This window comes from Lathyrus oleraceus, chromosome 3 (assembly GCF_024323335.1).
Source record: "Lathyrus oleraceus cultivar Zhongwan6 chromosome 3, CAAS_Psat_ZW6_1.0, whole genome shotgun sequence".
In the NCBI taxonomy this organism is placed as follows: domain Eukaryota; kingdom Viridiplantae; phylum Streptophyta; class Magnoliopsida; order Fabales; family Fabaceae; genus Lathyrus; species Lathyrus oleraceus.
In genome coordinates, this window is record NC_066581.1 from 370,196,003 (window position 1) to 370,203,629 (window position 7,627).

Sequence of the window (7,627 nt, forward strand, 5' to 3'; positions counted from 1 at the left end):
GAGGGACCTGATCCAAACGAAAAGTGGACTTTGTTGTTTGATGGGGCTGTCAATGCTAGAGGTAGTGGAATTGGCGCTGTCATTACTACTCCGAAGGGTGCCCACATGCCTTTCACCGCTCGTTTGACTTTTGAGTGCACAAATAATGAAGCTGAGTACGAGGCCTGTATCTTGGGTATTGAGCAAGCCATTGATCTGAGAATCAAGACTCTGGACATCTTCGGAGATTCAGCTCTGGTGATCAATCAAGTGAATGGTGATTGGAATACTCTCCAGCCCACTCTGGTCCCCTACAGAGATTACACGAGAAGACTTTTGACTTTCTTCACAACGGTAAAATTGTATCATATACCTCGTGATGAGAACCAGATGGCAGACGCACTTGCTACTCTATCCTCCATGATCAAGGTAATTCGTTGGAACCATGCTCCCAGGATCGATGTGATGCGCCTTGACAGGGCCGCGCATGTGTTTGCTGCTGAACTGGTAGTCGATGACAAGCCCTGGTATCACGATATCAAGTGCTTTTTGAAGAATCAAGAGTACCCTGCAGGGGCATCCAACAATGACAGAAAGACTTTGAGAAGATTGGCAGGCAGTTTCTTCTTGAACAAAGACGATGTGTTGTATAAGAGGAACTTCGACATGGTTTTGCTCAGATGCATGGACAGACACGAGGCGGACATATTAATACAGGAAGTTCATGAAGGTTCCTTCGGTACTCATGCCGGCGGACATGCAATGGCTAAGAAATTGTTGAGAGCGGGTTATTATTGGATGACCATGGAATCAGATTGTTTCAAGTATGCTCGGAAGTGTCATAAGTGCCAGATTTATGCTGATAAGGTGCATGTACCGTCGAATCCTCTGAATGTGATGTCTTCGCCGTGGCCGTTTGCCATGTGGGGCATTGACATGATTGGAAAGATTGAGCCGACTGCTTCCAATGGGCATCGCTTCATCCTTGTTGCCATCGACTATTTCACCAAGTGGGTCGAGGCAGCGTCGTTCGCGAATGTCACCAGACATGTGGTTGCCCGTTTCATCAAGAAAGAAATCATTTGTCGCTATGGGATTCCCGAAAGAATCATTACTGATAATGGTTCTAATCTCAACAACAAAATGATGAAGGAGTTGTGTCAGAACTTCAACATTCAGCATCACAACTCTTCCCCTTACCGCCCTAAGATGAACGGCGCTGTTGAGGCGGCAAATAAGAACATAAAGAAGATTGTGCAGAAGATGGTCGTCACGTACAGAGATTGGCATGAGATGCTACCCTTCGCCTTGCATGGGTACCGCACTTCAGTACGTACATCGACTGGGGCAACCCCTTACTCCCTTGTGTATGGTATGGAAGCAGTCCTGCCTGTTGAAGTGGAGATCCCTTCTCTAAGAGTCTTGTTGGATATCAAGCTAGACGAAGCTGAATGGATTCGGACAAGGTTCAATGAGTTGAGTCTTATCGAAGAGAAGCGAATGGCAGCCATTTGTCATGGGCAGTTGTATCAGAGTCGGATGAAGAGAGCCTTTGATCAGAAAGTGCGTCCTCGTTGTTTCCAAGTCGGAGATTTAGTTTTGAAAAGGATCCTTCCTCCTCAGACAGATCGCAGGGGCAAGTGGACTCCTAACTATGATGGACCGTATATCGTCACCAAGGTTTTTGATGGTGGGGCCTTAATGCTTGCAACTATGGATGGTGAAAACTTCACTTCCCCTGTGAACTCAGACGCAGTTAAAAAATACTTCGCATAAAATAGACCCGCTGGACAGTAAAAAGAATAGTCCAGGCAAAAAATGGGCGTCCCGGCGAACCAAGAAAATGAAAAGGTTCGGGCAAAAATTAGGGACAAAAAGATAAAAAAGATTGTACACCCGGTAAGTTGAAAACCTGAAAAGGCAACTTAGGCAAAAATGGGTATCCCGGTGGATTGAAAACCCGAAAAGGGCGATCCAGGCAAAAGTTAGGGATTAAGCGAATGACTGCGTTCTGAGTAGTTCTGAATCTCATCTCGTGCCAATGACTGGAAATTTTTGAAGGATAGGAAACAGTCCAATCACTCTTTCAGAAGGCTGATTATCTGGAGGATCTTGAAGGCGAGCAAGTCATAGCAGAATTGGAACCCAATATAAATCCATTTCACATTGCCATTAGATTAATTTCTGTTTTTATCTATTGTGCGATTACCTCTTTCCAGGGATTGCTTCCTAATGTAAATGCCTATTCAGAGGCCATTCAATCAATAAAATCATGTTATTTAGTATATCTCTGTTTTCATTTTCATTTTACTGTTTTGTTTGCAAAAATGACGTTCGAATTTTTGATAAACATTGCATCATGACACATAAGGGCTTTACAGGTACAGGCTTAATAAACATTTAAAATTGCTGTAAATTTTAAGTGCTTTGGATCGTCTATTCAGAACAGATACCCTCGGGGCATTTCCTTAAAATCTCCTGCAGATGGTCGTGAATATCTTCCCCAGTGAAGTCGCCAACAGACGAATTCAGTGTCTTGACCCTGCAGAGCTGATCAGAGTGTTGGATTCTTCAATCCCCAGCAGTTTCTCACCACCGTACTTCCCCAAGCGGTTGTTTCAAGACATACACTCCCCAGTAGAGTTGACAGTGTCAGACTATATATCCCCAGCGGAGTTGACAGTGCCAGACTGTATCTTCCCAGCAGAAGTGGCTGCTCCTTAGAGTTCAATGCCAGATCGATAATCCCAATGCCAGATCCATGGTTTCTTTCCTTGAAGCAGAACCTCGGTACCGTATCAGTGTTTGCTCCCCCTGCTGAGTCATCTCTCGCAAATCGTGGTTGCCAGAACCATTGTAGCTTTCCTCAGCAGCAGGCTTCCAATGCCATTCTTTCCCCGATCAGAGTCTCGGTATGGCCAGAACACCGCATGGCTAGTCATCTCCCCACAGAGTTATTTGCGCTGTGCATCTCCAACAGCCTTGCCAGGGTCCAGAAGATGGTGATCATTTCTCCAGCAGATCCCTTGCCTCAGCTTGGCATTCTACCCAGCATTTCGCATCCCTGCATGTAGAATCATATTGCATTGCATCCTTCCAAATCGCGTAGCATTTCCATTTTCATGGAGCATTACGCCATTGAAAAATTCAAACATACGCATGTAAGCATAAAACATTCTCGGTATCCCAAGTGATAAGCTAGAAGTTGTTTCCAGTACTCAGACTGAAGATTGTTCATGACTTACCTTTGTTATCCCCAGCAAGTGTCATTGGCCCATGCGCCGCCTCTATTATCATTCCCTATTTCTGCCAATGCTGACAGGCATGAAATTTTCCGGTATCCAGACCGAAGTGGCATTCAGGCCAGTTTTCCGGTATCCAGACCGAAGTGGCATTCAGGTCAGTTTTCCGGTATCCAGACCGAAGTGGCATTCAGGCCAGTGTTCCGATGTTCAGATCGAAGAAGTTTCCGACGTTCAGGTCGATGCAACTTGTGGCATTCAGGCCAGTTTTCCCGGTATCCAGACCGAAGTGGCATTCAGGCCAGTGTTCCGATGTTCAGATCGAAGAAGTTTCCGACGTTCAGGTCGATGCAACTTGTGGCATTCAGGCCAGTTTTCCGGTATCCAGACCGAAGTGGCATTCAGGCCAGTTTTCCGGTATCCAGACCGAAGTGGCATTCAGGCTAGTTTTCCGGTATCCAGACCGAAGTGGCATTCAGGCCAGTGTTTCGATATTCGGATCGAAGAAGTTTCCGACGTTCAGGTCGATGCAACTTGTGGCATTCAGACCAGTTTTCCCGGTATCCAGACCGAAGCGGCATTCAGGCCAGTTTTCCGGTATCCAGACCGAAGTGGCATTCAGGCCAGTGTTCCGATGTTCAGATTGAAGAAGTTTCCGACGTTCAGGTCGATGCAACTTGTGGCATTCAGGCCAGTTTTCCCGGTATCCAGACCGAAGTGGCATTCAGGCCAATTTTCCGATATTCAGATCGAAGTGGCATTCAGGCCAATTTTCCGATGTTCAGATCGAAGAAGGTTCCGACGTTTAGGTCGATGCGACTTGTGGCATTCAGGCCCATTTTCCGATGTTCAGATCGAAGTCATTTCCAGTATTCAGACTGATGAGCGGCATTCAGGCCATGGTTATTTCTGTGTTACCATTTATTTTGGTATCCAAGTTAACATTCTTTTTCGATATTCAAACTGACTCTCACCGTACCAGACGAATTCTTCTTTCAAGACCACCTCTTTGCTGATTCTGACAGACATTGTTACTTCACTTCACTTCAGTGCAAATTTTTGGGCTTTTATTGTATTCAATCCCTTGATACCTCGAAAGTACGAAAGCAACTGCCATCTTCTTTCCGGGTCTCCAGTTGATTGAATAGGGGCAGCTGTAATACCCCAAAATTTACCCTTCATTTTTCCTGAAAAAAAAAAAAAAAAAAAACGAAAAAAAAAAAAAAAAAAAAAATTAATTAATTAATTAATTAATTAAATAAATAAATAAAATAAATAAATAAAATATAACAAATTATTTTGGACTTGGGTCTCCCTCATTTGAGCCCATTACCCACGAAAATCAGTCTATAAATACTGAAGTTTCAGTAGAGGAAAACACACTTGGAGTTACACTTGGAGTTACACTGGGAGATTCACTAGAGAAAGAAGGAAGAGAAGCAAAACCCTGAGGAAAAGATAGTGAGAGAAAAGCCAACAGAGTTCAGAGCAACCTCCAAACCCTGAAAGGAACTCAACTTGTAAACCTCACGGGCGCAACTCAATCAAGCTCTCCAATCAGGTTTGCCCTATATCCATCATCTTTATGCCTTTTATTTGAATGCTCTAAATGTATGAGGTATTATGGGTGAATTTGATACCTTTTTGTGAGTCTTTTGTAAATTTTGATGGAATTATTCATGTGGTTACATTTTGATTTAGGGGCAACTCTGGGTTACCCTATTTTGTTTATTCTAACCTGTCTTGTGTTTCCATGGCATTGTTTTCTCTTGATTTCATCCTACTACTGTAACCCTTTGTCGAGTTTTGTGAGGGCTCACATGGCTTTCGCAGAGACACTCGCGTGGTTTCCCACTTTATTTGTGGGATACCCCCTGGAGTTTTATTCTGATTATTCGTGTTGACTGATTTCCTTTGACGGTCCAGCTGGAGACATTTCAGGGTTTCTTGCCCCTTTAACTGCTATAGCTTCGGATCTTTATCCGTGTGGTAATTTTTTCCCTTTCTCATACTTTATCGCTTTCTTAGCTGGAAGACCTCGATAGGAGGCAATGTTTGAGCCCCTTGGTGGCATTTTACTTTGAGATACATGTTTTGTGTTTTGTATTCATATCCCTGCAGGTAGCGCGGTTCCTTCGTCAAGGACTGCCTTTTTGCCCTCGAGCATCCCAAACCCTAAAACCCAAAGCAACACGTTTACTCCTTCTACTACAGGCGAGTAAGTCTCCAAAGGTCGAGCATCCGGTAGATTGCGTAGTAACGTTGTTCGTCCAAAACCCATTCCATAACCCCGTAGTTAGCCGAACTACGGCTTGCTCTGATTCTCATTCCAGATGAGATACGTAGGCATAAGACGCGATGTCTTAGCGAGCACACATCCCCCCAACTCATAGGTCAGCCGAGCTACGAAGACTCTGATTCTCATATTCAGATGAGATACGTATGCAGTGGATGCGACATCCACGCGAGTCATTTCTCTTAACCTTTTAGTAAATAAACACATTAGGTAAACCCACACCCTTTAGACAAAAACTACAAAAGTGGATCCCGTAGAGTACTACGGATGCGTAGGGGTGCTAATACCTTCCCTTAGCATAACCGACTCCGGAACCCAAGATTTGGTTGCGAGACCCCGTCTTGTCCTTTCCTTTTTCAGGTTTACTTCGAGCGTTTCCTTTCCCTCCTTTGGGATGAATAACGCACGGTGGCGACTCTCCTGTCATTCTCTTTCGCCGGTTGTTTTTTTCGCGCACTGTATTTTTCAGGTTGCGACAGTATGCTGATTGGGTAAAGTTAAGGGCCAAGATGATCAAACTTCCATACCCATGGGAACCTTCCATGTGTATCAAGACCATCAAACTATCAAACCACCTGCCTCCGTCGTTTCTGAAGTAGATTGCCTTAAAGAAACCATCAATAAGTTGGAAAAGGAGAACGCTGGCCTCTATTTCAGCCTGGTAAAGGTCACCTCAGAAAAGAATACTCTGAAAGCCAGTCTCAGACAGAAGAGAGAAAAGTTCAACAAAGCAGATACCGATATTCAGATTGAGCAAAACAAAAGGAGGAAGGTGGGAGATGCCTTGAAGGTATCTTTTGAGACGATTGCAAATAAAAAAAGGAATTATCTGAAGCCCAATACCGAGCCTACAAACTGGAGATTGACTACTAAGGCCAGATCAAGACTCTACAAGACCAATTGAAGAAATGTCAAATAGAGTTGAAGGACGAGCAAACTCGTGCAAAGGAGCTGGAAGTAACTTTCTCACAACTCCAGAGTGATATTGACAAAAGGTTTGGAGAGATACTAGCGTTGAATAGTCAGGAACATCGGAATTTGGAAGAAAGGAACCAGCTGCAAGAGGAAGCTACCCAGTGGGAGATCCAGAGTCGTCACTTGCAAGTTCTCCTAGACCAGAAAGAGGAATTTGTACATGATATTCTAAGCGGACCTAATCACTCCTTACTGTGCAACCTCATGAAGGATACTCAGTATTTGACTGATAGACATGCCCACCTAGCCGAATTTGCTAATCGAACACTCGAAGACCTTCTTAGATTGCTGAAAAAGGCTTATGCTGACATGTTCCCTCACAATACTTTGTGGGCTATTTTCCATTTTATATCAGTATGTAGGGTTGTTACAAAAAGGATCAAGTATGACCTCCATGCTAGTTCATCAAAATGATCTTGAGTTGTAATAATTTGTACTGTTTGACTTTCAAATGAATAAAAGAGATTTTGTTGAAATACTTCCATTGTCTTATTCCTGCTCATTGTACGACTATATATGCACACTGGCACCCTAGAAATAATTTTTTTCATTTGTCAACATGCATTTATTACAGTCATTCATTCCATATGGCTAACCAGAAAACAAAATGCTTACCATCGCCATTTTTCCACAGTAAAAACGATGACTCTTCATCACTATTTCACCAGAGCAAACAAATCCAAGATAATGGATGATTTTGAATTTGACAACGCTGTTGTCCGTGAATCCTTCACCCAAGTCCAGGGCAAAATGGACCTCTTTCAAAGGAACATGGAGGCCATCTTGGAACTCCTCCAAACTCAGAGGACTCTTGCCTTTGCTAACCCTGCTAATGACACCGTCACTCGTGTTGCTGGGGTGAAGAATCCTGCTGATGCTACCGTCAAAACTCCGGTGGAGACTGTAGTACCAACTAATGGGAACTGCCAATTGGTCCCTGGTGATGTGAATAAGCTTGTTGATGCCTACCCTTAGGGAATGCCCTAAAACTTTGCTGCTCATTTTGTCAATGGGGGTGCTTTCTTCCCTCATCCGACTCTCACTGCCCCTGTTACTGCTGGAAACACTATTTTCCCTTGAGGTGTGCCCACTGTTCAGACTCCCCCGATTGATGATTCCAACCATGAGGACAACC